The sequence below is a fragment of the Chiroxiphia lanceolata genome, chromosome 5, assembly GCF_009829145.1.
Source record: "Chiroxiphia lanceolata isolate bChiLan1 chromosome 5, bChiLan1.pri, whole genome shotgun sequence".
NCBI lineage: Eukaryota > Metazoa > Chordata > Aves > Passeriformes > Pipridae > Chiroxiphia > Chiroxiphia lanceolata.
Genome location: NC_045641.1, coordinates 64,633,382 through 64,657,871, shown reverse-complemented (window position 1 = coordinate 64,657,871; position 24,490 = coordinate 64,633,382). Strand labels below are relative to the sequence as shown.

The 24,490-nt window shown below is 43.6% G+C and overlaps 1 protein-coding gene across 1 annotated transcript in view; it reads left to right on the top strand.

Annotated features, from left to right (window-relative positions):
• Positions 1-1,480: 1,480 nt before the first annotated feature.
• The window catches only part of SOX5 (SRY-box transcription factor 5), a 641,540-nt gene continuing 618,530 nt past the window's right edge, over positions 1,481-24,490 (top strand). Inside the window, exon 1 of the mRNA XM_032688182.1 lies at positions 1,481-1,564. The gene's annotated coding sequence lies outside the window, so the exon portion shown is untranslated. The remainder of the gene's footprint in view (positions 1,565-24,490) is intronic.

Here is a 24,490-nt window from a genome sequence, read left to right as displayed (position 1 = left end):
GGAGGGAGAAGAGAGCCGCAGTCCTGCCGGCCCCCGCCCGCCGCTGAGGTAACCCCTGGGCCCGCGGGGGTGACACCGGGGGGCTTCGAACCCGCCGCCTCATCGCCGGCTCCTGGGGGAGAGCGAGGAGGGGAAGGGCGCGGTGGGACCCCAAACTTCTGCTTCCTTCTCGGGTTCTAGCGCCCGGACGGGGGTCCTGGGAATGACGCGAAGGAGCTGAGGAGAGGGGATGCGCCGGGCGTCCCCACAGGCGGCTGAGCATGTTAGCGACCGCACCGCTGTGACAGGGGCTGCCGGTGCGGGAGGTGCCAGCGGACACGCACACGCCCACGGACACGCAACTCTCGGAGTGTTTACTCTCGGCAAAAGGGCGGGAGGGGGAACCACTGCTCGGGAAAGGACCCGGGAGCGACATCCCCGGGTCCTGCGACAGCCCCGCTCGGTGAAGAAGTTCCCGGGCGGAGCGGGGGGGTAGACGGGAAGGGCTCGGTGCCCCCACCGCTTTGAACCGCTCTAACTACGGGCAGACAGCCGCCACCCCCCACCTCCGGGGACAGCGAGGATGATGATGGTGGTGGTGGCGATGGCCGTTCGCGGGGGCGGCGGGCGCGTCACTTACCGGTGGCCGCCGCGCAGGGCCGCCCCGGAGCGCGGCGGGGCGGGCGAGGAGGAGGTCGGGGATGGTCTGAGGCAGCCCTGGAGCGCCAGGGGGACTCCCCGCGCAGCCCCCTCCCCGCTACCGCCACCTCGCCTTCCTCCTCCGCCTCCTCCTCCTCCTGCCTGCCGGGGTGCTGGCGGCGGCCAGGCGCGGCGCGGCGAGCCTCCTCTCCTCCCCCATTGTTCCCGGTCTCCCTCTCGTTCTCCTTTTTTTTTTTTTTTTTTTTTGCCTTTTGTTATTTGCACTCGCATTGTGTTGTTTGTCTCTGAAGCCGCCTCATGACCAGCAAAGGGATTTCACCTCGTCCTTGAGAGACAGAGAGAGAGAGAGAAGGGGGAAGGGGTGGGAAGGAGGGGGAAAGGAAGAGCTCACCAAACACCCATCTCCCAGTCCCTCCCCGCACCTCTGCCTCTCCCCACCCCGCCAGTGTCTCACTTAGCACCCCGCGCCCGGAGGAGATATGACAGACAGCGGGTAGGTGCGCGACCGCCGCCGTTTTAACTTTATCCTCGCCGCGGCTGCTCGCCGGGGGCGGCCGCGCTCCGCGCCCCGCGGGGCCCCCCGCGCTCCGGGGGCGGGCGGGGTGGGCGCCGCCGGCGGGGCGGGGGAGGCGGCGGGGCCGGCTGTCAGCGCAGCTCGTTCGGCTTCCTCCCGGGCGCTCGCACACCTCCCGAAGTTTGGCACAACTTGTCACGCCCTCCCCCCCTTCCTCCTCCTTCTCCTCCTCCTCCTCCTCCTCCTCCTCCTGCTGCTGCCGCCGCCGCCGGGGCTGGGGGCAGGCGGGGGCGGTCCGGCCGCGGTGCCCGCGCGTGTGTGGCGGGGCAGCGGCTGCTCCGCGCCCTGCCCAGGCATGGCTCAGCCCTCGGGATCCCGGCGGAGCCGGCGGACAGGAAGCTTTAAATTATTGTAATTGCCTCTCCGTGCGTGAGTGCCGAGCAGCGGCGGCGGCCGCCGAGCCGCTGCCGGGGAGGCGCGCAAGGGGCGAGCGGGGGGCACGGCGGGCACCGCACCGGCACCGGGAGGGGGGCACCGGGAACAGGCTCTGTGCGTGTTTCTGCCACGCACCTTCCTCGCTTCTGCCCGAGCAGGAGGGTGGCTCTGCGGAAGGGGCTGAAGGCTCTGGGTTCGCTCGTTTCGGCTCCTTTCCCCTCAAAAAGAAAGCGGGTCAAGGGGGGAAAAGCGACCTCCCGGTCAGGGTGCGGAGCGCGGCCGCGCTCGTCCCCGCGGATCCCCGGGCACTGGCGGTGGGAGCGAGCGCTGCCTTCTCAGAAAAGTTAGGGGACTTTATTCCAGCCCGGCTGCGATCCTAGAATAACCGGAGCCGCTTGCCGGGAGGAACGTGATCGGCTTTTCCCAGGGGATGGCATGCTGCCTCAGCCCTGTACTTTGGTCAAGGGTAGAACCAATAGCGAGCTGTGGGATTTTGGGTAATAAGTGTGGGAATCTGCAAGAAGAGTAGGTCTAAGAGTGATTTGTTTTCTTACTGCTCATGAATAATGGCCTCGAGCTTTTTTTTTTTTTTTTTTTTTTTTTTTAAACCAGCAGGCCAACGAAATAGGCACGTGGGAGATTTGTAGGCGTTCAACATCGCGATCATCATCAACAACAACAATACAGTAGGGACGTTCGGGGGGATGGTGTCAGATGAGAACTGTTTTCTCTGAGAGGCTGGTATCACACGCTGGCACAGGTAGCTTTTGCTGTCGTTGCTAACACTTAAGTCTTGTAAAAGGAAAGCCAGCAATATCCTAAAATAAGGCAATAAACGTTTTTGGTGGGTTGTTTTTTCTTTTTTTTTTTTTTTTTTTAACTAGAGCTGCATTTTGCTCCATCTCTGTCAAGGAATGGAATAATAACTTTAGTTCAGATTAGAAAAGGAAGTTTGACTCCAGCTGTAGAACTGTAGGATAATGTGTCCTGGCTTTCATCCTCCCAGTTGAAATGCAGCTAGCTGTCTGCAGCCTTGCTGAAGCGAGCCACTCAGATTAAAAAGCAACTCTTATAAATGAGGAGTTACTACAAAGTTCTTCATCAAAATATCTTATCACCTTAAACTTACCTGAGAACAGCTACCTGTATCTGCTGCTATTTATATGTCCTCTTAATCCTTCCCAGCCCTGGAAATACATTATTGCCTAAAAAATGAAGTCTTCGTCCTGCAAAATATACTATTTACAGCTATTAAACTGGAATTGCAAAGGAAGTTGTTTTTTTTTTTTAATTTAGCTGTAATATCTGGCCAGGTTAGAGACAGCTTTGTTTTATGAGGTTTCTCCAGCTGAAGAGGGAGAGGCTGGCATGGATGTGTTGCATTTTGCGGAGAGCATGTCTGCTCTGACAGGATTTGAACATGAAAACCCAATAAACACATGGTCATTATGCATGGAAAACTCACAGCAGAGCTTTCTGATTGCACTTAGACTGTTTTGGTTGAGAGTTACACTAAAGGGAGCACAAGACTTGAAAGCTGCAAGTGGCTTGTGTAAACAGATGGACATTTGAGATGTATTGATGATTTCGAGTTGATTCAGTTAACATGTGGGTGCACATGTATTTAATTTAGCCTGGTATAAGTTTTTTGTAAGCAATGGAAGCTCACACACGCTTTTAGGAAGAGAGTAAAAGCATGTGAGTTTTGTCTATAGGTGTTGGAGCTCCAGCTGTAGAGGTTCTTAGGGATTGTCCTGATGTTGTGATCTTGTAGGACCAGGTGAGACTGAACAGAGAACTTACTTAGGTTACTTAGGTTTTCACTTAGGTGCACAGGTAGCCTGTGGATGAATTTTGAAATGGTAAGGTGCCCTTCTGAGGTCTCTGTGCTGAGAAAACATGGAAGTGCTTAAACATACATCTCGCTGCGCTCTTATCGTACGTGCTGCTTGCCAGAACCAGTTAGGTTGAGCAATATCATTAAACTGTCAGACCTATTGTTTACAGTGGGATAGTTCCTCAATGCTCAGGATGAAGAAACACAGCAGTTTTCTGTTACTCATCGTAAAAACCGTACCGCCGCGTTCCAGGAAGGTTTGTGAGTGGCGAAGCTGTCGCTGCACAAGGCACGGGAGGAGATGGGGACTTGGCATCCCCCGGCAGTGCTGCTGCACGGCAGCGTGTGTGTGCAGGAGCTTTGTTTCTGCCTGCAGTTCCTACTTACCCTGAGATAAAACACTGTGATGTTGGCGTATGGATACACCGAAAAAACCCCAGAGCTGGTTTGTTGAAAAATAAGAATTCCAGCATCCAGGAGAAAGTAAATGAACAGTCCTTCTAAAAATACAGCAGTTATGCTAAAATATTGCCAAAGCACTGCTTTGACGCTGTTGTAAGCTGTCATATTTTTGACCATTATAAATAGATTAGTATTATTGTAAGGATTTTTTTCCTATTAGCAAAGAAGTTTGGTGGTTTTTTTCCCTGTTTTCTACATAAGGATCCTCATGTGTCCCCTGCACAGGCAGAGCTGTGCATGCATGGAAGGTGGCGGGAATGTTGCTGGTGAGGAAGTGGGCTTCTGGGCCCTACACCTTGGGAATGGCCCTTACAAAGCCTTTTAAGTTTGCTTTTCTGTAAACTTAAAGTTTTTTATAATCAGTTTTGCTTATATTTTCCATGTCTTCGAGATATTAAAGCTGGTCCGGTTAATCACTTGAAATCTACTTTGTAGTCAATTCAGACCCAAATTTGGTTTAGACAGCATTTGAATTGAAGCCTGAAACAAGAGTGAGCTCCTCTTCGGTGTTACTGAAGGACTGGGGGCTTTTGGGAGTTTTCTTCCTTTTTCAGGGATGTGCTCAGACCCAATTAGGTAAATTTTCTTTCAGTTTTGTGACCAAACAGTAGGATTAGGGAAGTCAGGAGCCAGATCTGTTTCCTTTTGGGAAATATACTAACAGATAAGAACATTTACGTTAAGACCAGAGCGTTAGATTTGCATCCTGCTGCTGGTCATGCTGCACTTCCACCTTCTTTGGGCACTGCATGGAGGGCAGAGGCTACAGATAAAGCGGATTTCCGATGATTTGCGTGCAGCCTTTTAAAGCAGCTCGAGTCCACGTGCTGCTGAGTATAAAATGATCTCTTTTGCAGTGCCTTTCCTCATGTCTCCAGCCTCTTCAGGCACGTGGTGAAAGCACAGACACAGGCACGCGCGCGGTACATTCTGTGTACGTGAAGCGTGTTGTCTGAACAAGTTTTTGTTGCTTACAGAGCACTCATCCTTTCTGGTTGCACAGCTTTCTAGGTGAGGAGACCATACGCTTCGTGACAGCTTGAGGAGGGTCTCCTGTAATATTTCTGACAGCTTTATTTTCTCTCTCCTCCAGCCACTCTCTTTTCCTTTGAGCAGCAAGAGTAGATTGAAACGCAGGTAATACATAAGAGGATCCTTTAATATTGGCTATTTTCAGAGGCACAAAGGACAATTACTTTCTCTCCCTACTAACCTCCTGCTGGCTTACTAGCTGCTTGGGAGGCTAGTGATTTTAAGAATGCCACTTTACCCAGTGCATCAAATACGTAGCAAATCTTTGCTCACCAAGATCCCAGTTCCTACATCCCATGGTAACACCAAAAATTGAACTTGAGTGGCCCAGAGCGCCAGCTCCTACTGTGAAGACTCATACAACCATCAGCACTTTTTAGAGTTAAATTTGATCCATTTGATCCATCCTGAGCAGTCCTGACAATTGCCAGCTAAAAGACCTTTCAGTGAATTGTCCTTTAACAGAAATCTTTTTTTTCTTCCCTCCCATTTCCTGTTGTTCTTTTAAATAAAAAGAAATCCTGGTGACAAAGCTAAAGTGTATTCTGTGATTATTGTTTAAAGAAAGAGTATTTACCTATATTTCAAGGAAGTGAATTGCCTGAAAATTGCAGGTCAAAACTGCAAAATCTCAAGGAAAAAAACCTTGCGTTATTTAAATTATGTATTTATATCCTAGTATTTGGTTCTTTGAATGATTATAGTTAAAATATATGGGAGAGTCTGTAGTCTGTACTGTATTAATACCGTATTGATCTGATGAACACTGAACACTTAGACCCATCTTTTTTGGTTTGTGAGCATGTCCTGAGAGAAGCTGAGCAAGCTCAACTGGCCAATGCAATTTGATGGTATAATTTTACAGAAGAGGAGCTAAATAAAACCACATCACTAAGAGGAGTGATTTGCATTGCAGTCTTCTGGTCCCTGGAAGGGTGGTCCAGGTTTTACTAAAAGGTCTTGGGAAAGCTCACTTCTTGCTCAGTAGGCTTACATTTGCTACATGTGGTACTTGACTTTGCCAGTCAAAGGCTAGGGAGATCCTTAAAGTATAACTGGAGTATTAGTAAAATTGTGTTTAAGGTCCTGCTCTTAGTGGCAGTGATGTTAATGTATTTAATTTAATTTAAACCCAGATTTGCAGCACTGGCTTTTGGGTTAGGCAGGTTAGAAGGTTGGCTAGGACAGCAAAGAAATGATGGGAGAGGGTGAAGTTGTCTGCTTGTAGTTGGGCTCCTGGTGCTCTAAGAAGTTGCTTTGCCCACATTTTCTGTGGAGAGGGGACAAAATTCAGGTAAACTTGCTCTGCTCAGAAGGTTTGAAACAGTTGTAAATATAGCTTGTGGTATCTTCAGTTTCCGTGGGGAGTAAGGGAATAAAACAGGTTTAAATTCAACTGAGTGCCATATTGTGGCTTGTAATAGTCAGTCTGAAGATACATTTAATTAAACTGGTTCAATTTCTAAACTAGGATTATGGAGTCTACCTTTTACACTGCCATAAAATCCTTGTGTATGAGTAAGCTTTCAGTGTCATGAAAAAGGCTGGGGGACACAGTTGTAATCCTCAGCTAACCAATTAAATATTTACTTAATAAGGCTCTAAAAGTTAATTTTACAGTCCATTTTTTTAAAAATGAAAGTAAAATACCTATTATATGGCTAAGTCAGTGCCTTTAGTCAGTGAATAGAAGAGTTGCTTTTCTTAGCTGGTAACACCCTTTTAATGTCACAACTGACCTTTTAGGGGGAGATTACTCCTAATAGACCAGGTTTATATTGAAAAAGATTCAGAAACCATTAGAGAAGAGAAGAAAATTAGAAAATGAATGGGTTTTGAGTGATTTCAGAGCAGACTGAATTAAAGCCAGATACTGACTTCTGTGTTAAAGAATTTTTTACAAAAACAGAGAAAATACCTGTTCTGTAACAGTGATTAATCCACCAAATCACACTCTGGTGGAGTCTCCTCCACTGACTCTGGAAGGAGCCTGGGGACATTGAGGTTCCCAGGGAAAGGCAGCTGTTGTGGTTCTCCATGTGCTGTCCTTACGTGGCATCCAGTAGCACACAACTGTCTTTTCACTGAAATGAGATTGCTCCTTATGCCATGGCATTAAAGATCATGCTACTCATGCTAGTATAGAGACAAATGCATAAATAATAACAAGGAATGCAATATATGTGTCAATTACACTTCTATTTAATAATAAATTGAACACATCTGCTATGAAGGGTACGCAAAAAATGTAGGAAGTGTATTCAGTCGTAGAAAAGTGAATGTGTTAATGCAAAATTCTGCTTTACAAATTCAAATCTGGGAGGAGAGCGTGTTTGGTGGGAGATACTGTGCTCTTTGCTGCGCTTCAGATTGATTTTATATCTGTAATTGTATGCAGGCAGCTGCCAGAAGCAGGACTTAACGATTCTGAGAAAACCAAGTGATTTGTTCCGATTCCTGGGAACACGGGTTTGTTCGGCGGCACCGTGGTGCATTAAGTGCGTTGTGGTTGAGATTAACAAATGTAGGACAATTAATTAGTTCAGGTTTGCGAGTCAGGAGTAGATTACTCGGTCAATACACGCAGACGTAGGGTGAGCCTTTTAGTTCGCGATGAAACTTGTTGCTGAGATGGTTTTTGTGCTTCTTGCCGACAGTTAGAAGAGACAGAGCTGGAGGAGAAATAGTGAAGTGCTTGTCACTTCTGGAAAATAGTTTCCAATTGAAACCTGAAATTATATGTAATGAGGCATTCCTATAAAACAGGGTTGCCGTAGGTAAGTAGCAGTTTGCACGGGATGATGGAAGTTTTGTAACTGTAGAGGAATAATATTAATTCTCAGGAGAGATTACAAATGAGTAAATGCTGATGAATATGTACAAATGTGTATGTGTGAATTTAGTGCTTCTGAAAGGCAATTGACAGTTCTGGAAACCGAGGGCCTCTCTCTGCCAGGAAAGTGCCGTGGAGGAAAGCAGCACAGTAAAAATGTGTGGTGTGTCCCCAGTGCAGTGACCAGGGGTGTGTTCTGTGGGCAGCCCTGGCCAGGGTGAGGAGCAGTCACAAGATGCCATTAGGCCTGAAGTTGTGTCAGTTATGTTAGATACTAGAAAAACGTACTTCACCCAGAGGGTGGTTGGGCACTGGAACAGGCTCCCCGGGGAAGTGGTCACAGCACCAAGCCTGGCAGAGTTCAAGAAGCGTTTGGACGATACTCTCAGGCACATGGTGTGACTCTTGGGGATGGTCCTGTGCCGGGTCAGCAGTTGGACTCAATGATCCTTGTGGGTTCCTTTCAGCTCGGCATATTCTGCTTTTCTGTGGCTCTGTGATCTTGCTTTGTATAAAATGTGATCTTTGAATGAGAGCAGTATGTGTGTTTTTATGAGGAGTAACGGAGGGGAGGGAAGTAAGACAGTCTTGCACCTTCTACTACATGCCCCGCTGTTCTTTTAATAACTCATGCATTGCGTTGGTACAGAAAGTGGCTCCTAGTGAGAAGTAACAAGCTGCAGTGGGGTAGAAAATGGAGAAACCAAGAGATTCTGCTCCTTAAAGGTATATTGGAGGTAAAGGCATGGGTACTGCGGTGTGAACAGCAGCAGCAGTTACATACCCAGGCACCTCTGCAATGCACACAAATACAGTGTAAAGAAGTAGGAGGCAACAGGGAGGAAAAATGCTGTTACTCAATAGTATAAAGTTTTAAGGATGCAAGATTTTTCTTTTTGCTTTGCTTAGTTTTAAATGCTGGGGTTTTATGTATAAGAAAAAGGAAAACGTTTACTTGTACAACTGTACAGCTTTCTAGAATGATTTTTATCTCAACACCTGAGTGTGAGTTGTAGAGGTGTGATTTATGGCCCTGATTAAGAACAGTATTAGAGTATAGGCTTAACTTTAGAAATGTGGCTTAGTTCATTTAAATTCAGCTAAAGGTGAGTGTTTACACAAGTGCAGTGTTAGAAAAGTGAGATTTCAATGCAGCTAAAGTCCCATTTTTGGAGGTAGCACAGTTGACCTTCGGTTTGATTTAGGTGTCTAATGAAAGGAACAAAGAAAAAAATTCATTTCCTAAGTTACCTGCATTGTTAAACATTGTTCTGAAAACCCACAAGGACTGTGACAAGTGAGTGCAAGAAGTGTCTTCCAGGACCTCCAATGATAGCAGGATTTACATGGATTCCAGTTTTAAGGAGTGATATTGAGGGCATTTTAAATGGTTAATAATAGTAGCAGATATTGGCTTCTTTAAGTCTTTGTATGGTTTAGTTGCCTTTCATATTCCCGGGAATGTTACTCAAGTGGGACCTCCGAAGGCATCTGCACGGGCAGGACCGGAGCTCAGAGCAGATAGGGACAGCCAGGGTTTTGTGTGGTTGAGTCTCGGAAACCTTCCTGGACAGATGTGCCAAAACCTACCTGTGCAGTGTTTGGGTTGCTTTAGTAGGTTGTATTTTTCTCAGTGTATTTCACTCTGTGTTATGTTGCTCTTAAGTACAACTATGTTAGCTTTATGATGCTTTCTGGTCTTTTTTTCCTGGTTGGATATAGTAGATCAATAATGTGAATATATGTAGGGTCTTTGTGAAGCAAATCCTTCAAGGCTCCCTCTGTCAGTGGAGAGAAGGAGGTTCCTGCAGAAAGTACTGCAGAGGAAGAGCTTCCATCTCCCCACTGATGGTGATAGGGACGACTCACCTCACGAGGCCAAACTCGTGCGTGTGAGAGCAGAGCCTAAAGAGACAGGAGGGAAGCACTGTGGGCCTGGTGTTGTACCTGCTGCTGTCAGGGCAGGCTTGGCTATTTGTTTTAGTCTGTTGATGCTAAAACTCTGAGGTGGTGAGCCTGTGGAAGCCCTAGCCACTTGAGCTTGAATCCACATGGGATCTCCAAAACTGCAGAAAGCAGTTCAGCAGTCAGTGTTCAGTGGTGTTCGATGGGCTTGGGAACACAGCTGTTTCCAAAGCCAGCTGTTTAAAAAAAACCAAAAAAAGCTTCCAAAAAATCTGACTGAAGCATTGCAAGTTTTGCTATTAGTTTCCTTTATTTAGTGGGACAAGGTTTAGCTCTCTCTCTTTGCTGTTCAGAAAGCGTGGAGTCTTTTCAGTGTCTTAATAGGTTTTGGTTCAGCCCCTTGTACTATTTCCCACATAGAGCTTTTGTTTCTTACAGTTCCAGCTCCGGAGAGCAGCGAGTGGGGTGTTTCTGTGGAGCTGTGGACTTTTTATTGACTCAAACATGCAGCTTACAGAAAATGAGGATGTGTGCAGGGAGGTAAATGAAAGTGTATTGTTTTTCGTAAAGTGTCACCTGCAATGCGCTTTTAAATAAACCCCTCTATGGCCATGTATGGGGTTTTTTCACTTGAAAGACACTATCTCCTTCTTCTAAACATTTGCACAGCAAAGTAATGCGTTATTGCATTTTCATAAATAATTGAAAAGCAACTTAAAAGAAAGTAGGCCAACAGAAAAAAAAAAAAAGAAAGAAAGTGTCGGTTTCAAATTTGAGAGAAGAAAAATATGTTTCCTTCTTGGTAGCAAGTCAGTTAAATGTTATTAAATCCCATTCTCCCACCCTGACATGACCAAAGACAAATCTGAAAATTGACAGTTTCATTTAAAAGAGAGAGAAATGGGGGGAAAGGAACGCTGAGTTTGGTTTGGTTTGTCTCTACTTTTTTTTTTTTTTTTTTTTAAATCCCCCTTCCCCCTTGCTGAGAAAGGAATTGTGACCCCTTATCAGTTTGGAAGTGACTGAGGAGCAAGTCTCTGGAGGTCTCTTGTGTTGGCTTTTCAGCGCCGTTTTCCGTGCTGGGCTGTAATAATGCGAGTTATTTTAGAACTGTGCATACGTTAGTGTTCTGGCGCAGCATGATACAATAATGTGTGAAAAAGCATAAGATCACACCTTGGTGAAACTTGCAGATTTCCTGCATAATCCGACAGTGAGCTCTTGTCAGGTTTTGACTATATGTAAAGTGAGAATAAAGTTTCCAGAAGCAAAGCGCACAAGCCTTGGATGCATTTTGGGTGGCTGTGCAGGGATTTTGGCCCTGACGTGGTTCCGAATGTGCCCGACTTTAAGCACTTTAGTCCCGCCGTAGCCAGCGGGTCTCCTTCAGCACTCAAAATCTGGCAAATGCTCTGAGCTCTTCACCGAATTGTAGCTTTATTTTTGCCAGTGCTGGGGAAGATCAAAGAGCCGGTGTAAATAATTCCTTTAAAAACAGTGGGTGACACGAACAGTTTTCATGTAACTTGCGGCGTGATGTATCTGGTGGCAGAACCAGGTGCTGACTGTGGGAATGGTTTGTGGCCATGGGTCTCCTCATGGGGCCGTGGGCCTATTGGTCTGAGCTGGTGCGGCCAGGAGGAGCTGTGCAGGGGGCACATGAGAACAAACTTGGTTTCTAATGCACTGAGTGCAGGATTAGGACCAGCAGGGGCTGTGCCTGGGCTCTGGCCATCGGTCTGTGCTGTACCAGAAGTTAGAAGGAATTGCTGGGTGAGGTTCTTCCATCAGGCTGAAGGCCTGACCTGGGAGTCCTAGCCGTCCTTTTCTGACCTAGAGATCAATAGATCAGTGATTGCTGGTTATTAATGTGTTGCTTTAAGATTAGAGCTGCTCAAAGGTTAGACTCCAGTGATGGTGAGCTTCAGGCAACTGATTTGTCCTCTAGAGCAAAAAATGTGCATTCTCTCCCGCTTTCCTCCCAGCTTTACTCCATCTCCTTTTATTTTTTATCACCAGTGTGGCTGTATTTCAAGTCCCTGCCCACCATTTCCAAAATGTGTGATACATTTGTTAAGGATTTGGAATTTGGGATGCTTCGATATAACTTTGTGTAGGTTTTATAGAAACACCTGACGTGTATGTTTAGTTCCTAAACACCTTCTGTGCTTGATTTATCCTCACAGGTTGTCAAGGTATTCAGATGACCTGAAACTGAGGAAGTGAGAGGGAGCTCAGCTGGCAAAAGTCTGACATTGAGTCTGACTGCGGCTCAAATTTGTTTTGCAGAGTTGAGCCCAGGCTGCGTAGGCGGTGAAGAAAGCCTTCTTCACTTCACCATTGTATCCAAAAAGCTCTGAGCAGCATCATTTCTTTGCAGGTGATGAATAACCTAGTTAGCTCACATTGTTTCAATCCAGTGACAGTTCTCCTCTGAGAAGGCGTGGTGGTAATTTGTAAGGGTAGGTTCATGTTCAGGCTCAATGATGGAGGTGTTCTGGTGGCTCTTTGGTAGGTCTTCTGGACCAGAGAAGCCACACCATCAGCCATCTGACAGGGACCACCATGCACTAGTTCCTTCTTTGCATTAGGCACATGGCTCAGTAGCTTGGCTTCTAGTGAAGCAGGTTCACAATTTTAATTGTATTTTTAAGGTCCTGTGGCAATTGTGATCACTAGAGGCAGGCAGATCTTGAGATTAAATATGTGGAGGATGCTTATAAAGTGGTGTCCTTTTCTCACGTTGCAGAATTCCCTTTCCCTTTGGACCAGTGTCTCTTAGGGCATAAGGCCTGCCTTGGGAGGTGTCTTGTATAGGTTGAAGGAGGGCTTTCTGGGCAGAACACAGAGTTGTGTTGTTGATACAGCACCGTGCGCATCATTGTTTGTGTTATTACTGTTTGACATATCTGTATTTGTAAGAACAGCATATTGATGACTGTGTGTTAAAACTCTGTCTTTTAGTGCCTTGCTTTCTTCCTGAAAAAGGAAGAAAGCTACATTCTTTCTCAGAAACACACAGAATTGCACTGGAGCAAGTACTAGTGCTGTGTTCATACATGATCAAATTTTGGAAGATTAGGGCACAGTGTATAAACTACCTTCATGTTCGTTGGGTTAGCAGCTGTCAAATAAGTGATTACAGGCGTTGGCATAGCTCTTCTTTCCATAATCGCTGTGAAACAGGGATGGAAATGTAACAGATGCCATTTAATATGGACCAGCACCTAGGTTCTTTTTCTGGGTCTGGCTCTTTTTGCCTCATGGCCAAAATTTCTTAGTATCTTTTTTGCTTGAGTTCCTCAGTACTTATAAATGGAGATAATAGTACTCACTAACTTTACAGGAGATTTCTGAAGCTGTTTCTTAAATTGTTTGAGATCCTTTGATGAACGATTTGAAGTATTTGCAATAGCAATAATGATAACATTAAATAAAAAAATACCGTTGAGGTTGAGGAAAATTACTGCTCCTCGATGAGTTTTGTTTTGCTGGGTAGTGTTAACCTTTTGCAGGAAGTAATTTGGTCCAAGATCCTGTTGGGGTGTCATTTCCTGGGATTTTTTAATTTGTTAACTGACAAGGCTTTTTGATACCAGGAACTACACTTGAAGTCCTGTTGAAGAGCAAATGAAGTGTTGTGATGCTATTTTTTGCAGCATAGGAGTCTATGGTGACTCATTTAGTAATGCCTGTGACAGATTAAAAAAATGAAATCAGTGACTCCCAGTGAGATGGATGCACTGAGCCAGACCCAATTTGAGAATTATTTGCTGCACTGTTAAGACCAAAGTACACATCTTCCCCCTCCCCCCTGAAGGAATCCAGCTTATCATGAAATGTTTATCAGAGCCATATAAACATTTCTCGACTGCTGAATTTTGAAGGGAAATTCTTTTGCTCTAACATATGTATTGCAAGCAAAACTCTTCACAGATTTTTTAAAAATATATAATTAGCTTCGTTGCAGCCCTACTTATTACCAAGCATGCCAGCATCTGGCAAGGGTATGGTGATCTGGGAATTCACTGCTTGAAGCCTTGGAACAAAGTGTTCTGATCCGACCCCAGGCAGCAAGTCCAGGACTTGAACTGGAATCTTCAGGAGCAGAGAAGTCTTAAGTGTCTGGAAAATTGGCCTGTTGAGTCACCACACAGGCACTAAAACAAAACTAATTTTAAGCAGGTCAGAGTTCAGTGATTCCCTCTGGAATCTAATTTTTTTTTCCTTAAAAAAAAAGAAGTCTCATGTTTTAAGTGAAAAGGGTCAAAGTTGATGCACTGCTACAATTTTTGAATGCTTTCCCTTAAGAACAGCCACCCAGGCTAGGATTAGCATGAAGGGCTGCTAGGCTGGCACTTCAGTGTCTGGGTTAAAAATATTTTAAAGCAGTAAATGCAGTCAGAACGGAGAGAGAGATCCCTGGGAGCCTTCCTATTCAAAAATGTGCGAGCTCAGGGCAGCAACTGCAATGTAATTTAGGGCAGTATATGCTTCATAGCTTTGGAGAATATTGCCTCTTTTTAATGTTGCATTGGAGGACAGTGGGATAGTAGTAATTTTAGAAAGGTGGTGTTCCTGTTTGTTTTACATTGGAAACTTCAGAATAAATAAAAAGAAGCATCAATTGAGGAAGAGATGTAACTGCCGAAACCCAGCAATGAATCCACCTCTGAGCAGGCTATAGAAACGAGAGGGGAAAGAGAGTATAGAAACATTTTCGTGGGAATGCAGCTGCAAAAGGAACTTAGCAGACAAAGACAAAATCAGGTACGTACTTTAAAAGGCATGTGGGCAAACTTTTGTCTGAGAGCCCAGTGAGGAGCCTGCTCACATTAAATTACAAAATGTTTGGGGTGATCAAATGACAGAAAGCCTGTATTGCTTTTCCATTGCTGAAGAAAAGGGACTGTCTATAAGCAGGGATGATTCAAGTAGCTGTTTAAAAAAAAATGCTTGAGAGAGTGAGGGAGATTTTTCATTTCCATTCCTTTATTAAGATGATTTCCTTCTTTTTCTCTTCGGGTCTTGCAGAGTTCCCTTTACATTTGCAAGTGAAAGGGATGGGGTCTAGGCTACCTAGGGAAGCTTGAATCTGAACTCTGTTTGTGAGCTTGGTGATCTCTGTTTATCTCTTAGGAAATAGTCCTGCTTGCACAACAGGGCAAATGCAATGTGCAGATGTCAGAGCTGCTAGAGCAGAGAGGGCTGTCTAGGAAAAGCAATGCCAAACCTAATGGCCACAGTGGAAAAATAGCAGATAAGACTTCAGGCTTTGCTTCCTCCCTGTGCCTTCCCATGGCTGTAGGCAAATCTCTAGGCCAAACAGAAAGCTCCTTATCCTTTGTAGTGAGTTGCAGCTCCTGCAAACTGTACTGCTGATAGGAGGATGTTTTTAGGAATGTTTGCCCACATATGGGTTCAAAGATTTGTGCTCTGGTCATCAGTGCAATAGTCAGAATGGTCTGAAAAATAATATGTATTCCACAGGACTTCCCCTTCAATGTGCAGTAATCACTGAGTATCTGGTTTTGGGAGTGAAGGAGCTATGAAGCTTAAATTTATTAGGACAACCTCAGTCTGCCTTGCTACTACATGAAGTTATTGGAATGTTTCTTCTTTGTATTCTCGCAGGTATACAATGCATGGGGATTAGAATGGGAGGATGTGTGAAGCCCTGAGATCCAGTTTGTCTTCCAGGTTACAGCAAGGCTCCGTTTTTTCCAGACTTAACAAGTAGCAACCATAGTTTACTAAAATATTTATTTATATGTAGTGAAAACTTACTGACACACAGTTGCTTTTGTGTTTAAGATCACAGTTTATAGCCCTTTGAAGTCTGCATGTCTGGAGGAAAAAGAAGTGCTTAGGATAAGCTGAACTTGAATTAATCATGTAGGCAGGTAACAGATTGAATTTGTGGTGTGGCTCATTTTGCTAAGGGAGTAAGTCAAGCAATGAGTAATGCTAGGCCAACTTGTATCACAACAGGAGGTGTTGTAGCTTCAGTGCAAGGTAGCGTGGTTCACTGAATTCGAATTATTCACCATTTTTCCAAACTTCAGGGATGATGGTGGTTCTGAAGAAAAAAAGTTGATTTACGATTTTTATAGCTTTATGATTTGGAATTGTGAAGCTGGAATAAATCACACGGATTTCCAGCCCTGATACTTTAATCTTCAGTGATTTCAAACTTGAAAACTGCAAATTGTTTAAAGGTTTGGGTTTATATTTTCCTTTTTGAATGATATATTTCTTTTCACTAGTATGTGACCCAGTGGAAACTTTACATTAAGGAAGAGTTCTAGGGAGCTAAGAGGCAGACCATGTTTTGGGTAGCTCCCAAATATAGTACCGACTTTGTTTGTTTGATCTCTGCATTAGTTATTCCACAGTTATCCTTATATCCAGCCTCTTTTAAATCTTCTCTCAGCACAAGAGAGTTGTAGCATGTGCATGCTGTGCTGATCCTTTTTGTTTAACTGGTGATGCTTTTGTTCTCAAACTAGCTATCAGAATACGATGGGTCAACAGGATCGTTCTCTTTATCACACAGCACACCTGAAATATCTGCTTAGGTAGTGCCTGTGATTTCTCAGCAAATATTCAACCCAGTAGGGAGCTGCAGGACTCACCTCCATCTCCCAAGGGTTAACAGTAACCTATAATAATAATCTTGTGGCACAAAAATGCTTCTTTTTATGCATTACCTATTTCCAGAGGCCTAATTTAGGTTTTGTATCAAAATGGATATCACAAGCGCTTGAGCTTCCTGCTGGGAATGAAAGTGCTACCGAGAGACTTCGTGCTCTGTTATTCTCATGGTGTCCGGGAGGAGTGAGGAGGCAAGGAAACAATTGCTGATATCTGTAGCAGTAAGTATAAATAGTAGCAGGATGGGTTGTAGAGGTAAAATAGTTTGACAGCATTGTTCCTGTGAAAGCCTGGCCTTTGCTCGTGGTAAGAATATATATATATATATGTGCATGCGTGGAAATACATGTGTTTTCATATATGGGGCAAATTAACATATCGACAAGAAAAAAGTTGGGTTTGTTTTGTAACTTTGCACAAAAATTTCACCTGTCATCAAAAGAAAAGACTATTGTCATGGAGTAAAGTGAGATTGTGTGTTCATGTTCAAGTACACAGGCAGCTACGCCCAAGTGTGCTGTGTGATGAGCACACGTGTGTCCCCGCTCTCTCTGCGCACATTTCATGCCAGATTCTGCTGCAGATCCAGTGGAACTGTTTCCATCAGTTACTTTCCTTAAGAATCTGTCTGTTAAATGTTTTCACATACAAAAAAAAAAATCATGTTTGGATTTTTTGTTGTTGTTGTTGTAAGGAGTTGAAACAAGAAAAAGAGAAGCTGGATTTAAAATTTTATTTTGAGGCCAGAAATGCTTACTGAATACCCAGATAGTTTCTTCCTCCCTGGTATTGATTTTCCATTGGAAGCACATGTGGGAGGAGAAGGAAGATTTTAACAAAACCTACAAAATACTTGTGTTTCTGAATTTCCTGGCAGATGCTATTTTTTCTTGCTCTTTTGTGCAAGACTTGGTTGTATCAAATTTGTCCCACACCTGCTCTCCTCCTCCTGCTCTTGCCTCGCAGTCTGCCTCCTTCTACTCTCCCTGATCCCTGCTTTGGGCAGGAGGGCAGTTCCTGCTGGAGAACCCATTCTCTTTGCTCAGTCTCTGAAAGGAAAGTGTTCCCAGGGTTCCTGTTGCTCTAGTGTGGCAGGTTCAGGTTCTGAAGTGTGGATGGGGTGAACAGTGCTCGCCTGGCCCGGTCTAACTGGGCATGGTGGTGGGATCTGGTGGGGAGAGAGCAAGAGTCCTGCCCAGTCCCTGGTGCACGTCTGCCTCGGTGTGCTGGCCAGTCCATAGGCCATCCAAGTTGGATATTGGGGGGGCATGAACGTGTGTGTGCAGTGGCTTAAGTGCCGTGGGAATAGAGAGGGCAGAGCCAGGTCAGGCCTGGTGGGATTTGTTCCGTTGGTTTCAGCCCTGCACACGTAGGGTTGTATTGGCTTTGGCCTGCAGTCACCTGGCTGAGCATGAAAGTGGTCCTTGAGCAGACCGGCATTCCCAATCCCAAGTGTGATGGATGAGTGTGTGGTGGAGAGCATGGAGAGCACGAGCTGCGGCCCCGCTCTGCCGCTGAAGTGCTCTGGCGTGCTGGGTAAGTCTCTTGACCTTTTGTTCCTTGGTTTTCTTGCATTTAAGGACGTACAGACTTGCCGTCACACATGGGTGTTGCAAGAATTAATTAATTACCATTTGTACCGATTTGAAGGCTTATAACCCTAAATAAGCAAGAACTTAATCAGTTATTTTTCTTCGTATTTATGCTATAGGAAAAATCTACTCATTTATTTCCAAGCACATGACACACACAAACTATCTTCACACTTCTGAGTGAAGCTGGGGCTTGATGCCAAAGCTTTTTTTTTCCCCTAGAGAATATGGTATACTCATACACTCAGATCGAATGGTACAACCTTACGATTTCACTCAGGAGGTGGAAATTTTTTTCTTACTGTGTTTTTATACTCAGAAGCTGTAAATACCAGGCTCTTCTCTTCTGTCAGGCTCTTTGTCCTCATGACTGCACCCCTTGCCAATGTCCTTTAGCACGTGAACTTGCTTCTTTGGAGTAGCTCTGACGAGTAAGCTGGATGTCTTTTTTCCCCATATGTTCTGCCATCTCCTTTCTACATTAATTATTGCACTTAAAGAATCTGGGAGTAAGGGAAGGAGAATGGAGAAAAAATATAATGGGGTGCTTGTCACCTTTCATCCTCTTTCCTTTGTGTGTGGAGAAGCCCTTTAGTGTTTCAATTTAGGAAGGAGGAGTAACTCATGTCCCACACCTGATGCAGCCCTACGGAAAGGCCATACGGTGCTCTGGTTTAATGTGGAACGTGGAGACACAACGGTGTGAAGGAAGTCAGAGTTTGTGGCTGTCTCTGCATTTGCCATCATAAGGGACTTAATTCAGAGCTAAGATTTTTTTCTTTTGTGTTTTAATTTCCTTTGTTTTAAAAAAGTACTTTTTAAATGAAGTGGGGGAGGAGAGTAATACGCCACTGACATGCTTTGGGATCTAAGGCTCCTGTGGACCCCATAGGATGTCAATGGACTCATTAAGATTTAGCCAAGTTTTATGCATTATTCATAATATACATTCACAGCATGCACCCTAAAGACTGTCTCCTGTGAATGCTTAGTCAGAATCATTTGCATTCTGTATTATGGGTCCATAATATAGAATACATTTAGCTACGTTTTGGGTATTATCCTTTACACATATTTCCAGCCTTACTGTTCTGGCATAGGCAGCAAATGTGTTTAAACAATAGCATGCAGTTATGTTTTGTTGCTCCATAAAAAGCATAATAAGGGCCCCGATGAAAATTAATTATTGCATAAGAGGAATGGACAGGCTTTTTCCTCTTTGCAGCTTTAGTGACATTTTAAATTTACTTTTCTAGCATGTTTAAGAAGTGTTTTAAATTCTGGGATGGTATTTTGTAAATTTTCTGTTTCAAATACACGCAAAAATCATTTTTGATGTGGAAGGTTGGCAGGTGATGAAACATCAAATTGAAGCTTAGATACTTAATAATCATAAGTGTCTTTTGCTGTAAGTTTACTCTAATCCTTCGAACATTATTTCTGCTGTACATGACAAGACGAAAGAATCAACAAAACACCACATCAGAAAATTAATTCTCTTCCTGTCATCTGAAGCACTGGAGCTTCTCTGTTTTCTTTTTCTCAGCTGCCAGTAAATCATGGTGATGAGTCTGATCTCAGCTTTGCCACTGATCTACAGAGTGGCCCAGACGTGTTCCTTAGTATACCTCTGCCTTAGTTTCCCCGTGGGAAATGGTGCTCCTTAAAATCCTCTATAGTAGCTGTCTGTTCGGATTTACTCCTCCAGCACCCTACCACTGCCAACAGAGAACATTCCTGTGGGAAATAGCGATTTTCCAAGAAAGTAGGATTTCTTTTGGGGCCAAATTGCAGTAGAGGGAAGACAGGGAGGTGTGAGGATTATCTTCCTTGTGCAGAATTGGTTAAGGGATGATTTTTGTGAAGTGTCTTCCATTTTGGGGACTGTGAAAATGATTCTAGTTGCCAGTCCCTGCATGAGAAAGCACCATACAGGCAAAATCCAGGATCTTGTGGCAACTTTTGCAGAACCATTTCCTTTGGGGAACAGCCCCTGTATATGTTCAGGAAGACATGGGGAACGCCAGCCTTTCATCAATTTTCTTGTCCAGGGAAGTGCTACAGGGTCATACAGGTGACAAAAGAGCTGTTAGGAGGGTGATGTCCTTGTCTCAGGAGCCTGGCTCATGGGCAGCAGTGATTCCTTGAGCCTAAATATACACAGTATGCAGAAAGGATATCAAGTGACTTACTACGTCAAGTTCTTTGCAAATGTTGTAATACTTGATTAAAAGCCAGTGCTTATCAAAACACTTAAAATAAAAAAAAAAAAAGTCTTGATATCACATAAGATTGAAATGTTTTTTTCCCATCGTAGACTTAACACAAGAGAATGTTTTGGCAAAGTAGAGTTGTGAGCAAATAGTTGGTATAAAATTAGTTCAAAATCTTAAGGATTATTTATATTTACTCTTTTTCCTCTAGATCTTCAAGTTTAGGCAGCATTCATACGTATATGCCCTGAGGATACAGCAGAGAGTTAGGAAGGCTTTTGCTATGGCCTAAGCAAAGTGGAAACCTTCTATCATTTGGTCCAGAACTGTCTCTTGAGCTCTCAGTAGAGTAACATCTAAAATGTGAACATTTTATTGCCTCTCCTTTCAAAAGAGATGACCAGGTTTTCAGGAGAATTTTTCACAAGTGAATTGAGAATTGTAAATTTGCAAATACTTCTGCAGCATGCCATTGCTGTTACTTGTTCCTTTTGCTTACATAGCAGTCGACAATTCATTATTTTTAAGCCTGTTGCATAGAAGTGGAATACTTACATTTTAATTTTATGTGAGATGTAGTGCAGTGGAGTTATCTATGTGCAGTGTAGTAATAGTTTCCACAGAGTGTAGTAATGTGAAGTAAGAGTAGTGATTGCAGAGAGAATATTAATTTTGAGAGCAAATGTTACTGGATGCATTGCTTGGTGGCTTTATGTCCAGTGGAGCAAAGCTGCCTTTCCATCTGAGCTGTTGCATACGTGGGACGGGGGACAGGAAAGAAAGACAGCAGGTATGAGGCTGAGATCCAGGTTTCCCCTGAGCTCTGTGGTAAAATTTTTTCTTGTTATCTCCCTTGAATTTTTAGCTTTCTTTTTTTGTCCTTTCCTAGTCCCTCTCTACCCCAGCTCTTGGTGCAGCCCTGGCCCTACTCTGCTGTACCCTTTCCTCCCTGAAAGGTACAGCATGAAACCCAAATTAATCTATGCATCAGAGATTATTAGGTTGGTCTCTGCCATGTGCTTTTGACATGGTTTTGGTCCATTTCACTAGCTGGACATCAACATTTGGGACCAGCAAGAACCCATTTTAGCCTTTACAAATCAACGGAACAGGAACATAAACAATGCTCAAAAAATCAAGACATCAAAATACCGCTTTCAGATTCATGAATATGCTATATATAAGCCTAACTTCTGAGATTTTCTTTTATTCTCATGAATACCATTTACATTTGAGCGAATGCAAATTCATCTCCACTTTTGATGCTCTGGAAGCTGCTTCTGGAAAGTGAGTAGAATGTGCCCTTCAGTCCATCCCAGTTCAGGCCCCAGCGCTGCGTGTACAATCCTGGGATTTCCAGAGCATTCGGCAGTTCTGCTCCATCTGTTTTTCTTTTCAGCAATCTAAATTCATATTGTAAAATTTGCAGTGGTGCAATGAGCGTGGGTTTTGTTAGTGTTATTAGGCTTATGATGTGGAAAATAAAGGAACTTGCTTCCTACTGTTTGGCGAAATTTCTAGGAAGTTTGTAGCAGTTTTATTTACTACTTGCAATAGGTAGCTTTATCTTTCTGAATGATTTTAAACAGTCTTTCTTCTATGAACAGCTGTTTAAATAGGAACTAGGGTGCATAGAAAATGAGCATTTTACATTAGCTGGACTCACAAGGGATGGTAAGAGAAGGAGAGTTTTCTTTTCCTGTACTAATTTCTGTACCTCAATGGTAGTATCTGGCCTAAAAGAGCACCTCTATACCAGGTTTCAATTCAAGACTTCTCAGGTGCTGTGTTGCCATTATTAAATTATAGAAGCAGTGGTTTGAATGGATGGATTTTAGAGGGTTTCACTGGGTTACCTACTGTATTTTTAGTCCATTTTATATGGAGTTTTACCTCTGATTCAGTTCATCAGAGGAAATCCAGACTTTTCAGTTAGCTGATAACTCTTGTACACTTTGTTCTCTTAGTGTTCTCTCTGTCCTTTGTCCAAAATCATCTGCATAGTATTTCTGTCCATCCCTAGTGTTAAAAAGTCTACTGTCAGAACCCTCATGCATTGTGGGGTTTTAGAAGTAATAGATCCTTTTTATTAGCCCTGGTTCACAGCCTTTATAGTTCAGGGTCTTTAACTTTCAACAGTAAAATTCAGCACTTTAAAAAAAAGAAACTGAGATTTTCATATGATCACAAGCATGGAGGCTTTAAGGAAACCACCAGGTATTCCAAGACAATAGAAAAAGTTCATAGGTGTTTGCAACCCCAGAACTTCCTGGAATACACGATTAAAAGGGGCCACAAAGACCCTCAGATTGTGTGTTCCTCCCATACAGAAGACCTTTCACCTTGTGGTGTGTCATGGGGTGCATAATATTCAAAGGAAAAAAGTGAGACTGTACCTCTCATATCCCTGTTCTCCTCACAGTAGAGTTGGGAGCAGAGGGATACTGAGAATAATGAACTGCATTTAGTGAAGGTAACTCTTCTGTTCTTTCTGCTTAGCTAATTTATCTGAAGAATAACTTTCCCCAAAATTTAGTTGAAGGAGATGTGCAAATTTGCAGATTTCTGTACTGGAAAGTACCAAAACTTTGACAGACTCTGAAAACCTGTGCCTTTGAAAGGAGTACTCCTCATCAGTGCCCTAAATCTGCCCCTTCCACTGCCCTTTGCCTGTATCACCAGCAGGGCATGGAGCAGAGGCTTCTCTCCTACTTCCCATCTCTTTCCTCACAAAAGCCTCATAAATCAGCCATGCTCAGCCAGCAGGACTCTTCACCTCCCAGCAGACAAGGTATTGTCTATATTCCGGGTTTTGTTACTTAAATACTCAGGTCTCTGATGTGAGTCTATTCAGAAATGGTTTTCTCTGCTGTTTTTTCTGTAACATTTTCTGTGTGCATACGAATATGTTCCACGAATGGCACCAAAATTCCCCCACCCCTTTTCTGGTGATTGCTGGTAAAGCTTTAAGTCATGCTGGGGCTTGCAGTCCTTGTCAGGCTGTTCCTTCACCTCTGCTGCATCTCATCCTCAGACAATTAACAGGAGGTACAGTAGCCTGCCTGTTATTTGTTCCCAAATTTGTAAACCTAAACTTGCTGGTTTTGGTTGCCAGTTTTACAGCAGTGGCACTGCTCTGATCTGACTGAGTTGTTTTAGCTCTCAGACCATTTTGTAGTGATGGATGAAAAAGCAAAGATGAGTTTAGAGCTACATTCATACATCCATCTCTCTGTTATTTTAATGCTAAATCCCAATGATAAATATTATTGTTATATTACTGCTGATTAAAATGTACAAGAAAAAGAGGCCTGTTTTGAAGATCAGACTTCTTTCCTGCATAGAGGAGATGACAGCCCTGTTGAAAAGGGTAAAAGCTGAAGAGCCTGGTAGGTATGTATGTCCATTTTAAATGTGTGCCATGTGTGCCGAGGGTGACTTGGTTCACACAGAATATTTGCAGTCAAGTCAAAAATAGAACTCATAACTCGCATGCTTGTGCTTCCTCGGTCTGATCCCTTCAGAAACAAATCTTCACGTTGCTTAGAAAGAACAGAACTGAAAACGACCTCTGGAGTTTGCATTGATTGCCTGTTGATGTGGAGTGAGATTGGGGTGAAAAGCAAGGGACAAAAATTGGGACAATATATTGTGAGGCTTATGCAGATGTTGTGAGTGCTGTACCTGCCCTGCTTTGTAGTACTTTGGTCTTTGTGGATATTAGTCCAACATCTCCTTTAAATACTGGATTAATACAAATATTTCAAAACTAGCACTAGTACAGTGATAATGTATTACTCTAGTTCACCAGGACGAGGGATTATATGTAGTAAATAAACTGCAGACAATTGCAGTCCTGGTTGCAGCTGGCTTGTTTCCTAAATATTAATACTAATACTACACTGAGAAAGTAAAACAATTTAAAAGAACTGGTTGCAAAATCTGTACAGGTGTAAAAGTTAAGCATATGGCAGAGAGGAGATTGCCAGTGAAAATGACAGATGATTAACATTCATTAAAACTTTCAATTAACACCTTGAAAAATTCCATAAAATAATACTGCATGTAAATAATGTGTGATTTCTCTAAGCATTCTTCTACCTGTTTTTATGGGAAAGGAAGAGTGAGAGAAAGAAGAGGAGAAGTCTATTCCAAAAGTACTTAATACTAAGATTTTTTTAGCCTTTGGTTCGTTTTGGGGTTCAGTGGTCTAGTGATGAATAAATCAAGTTTGAGCTGTCAGTATGGGAAAAGATTTGGTCTGGATAAAAGTTAGTCCTCAATTTTCTTATCCATATTTTTATAGTGAGCATGAGAGAGAACCCACAAGAAACTGCAGGGCACTGTGAAAGATGCTCTGATCAGGTAGCTAAT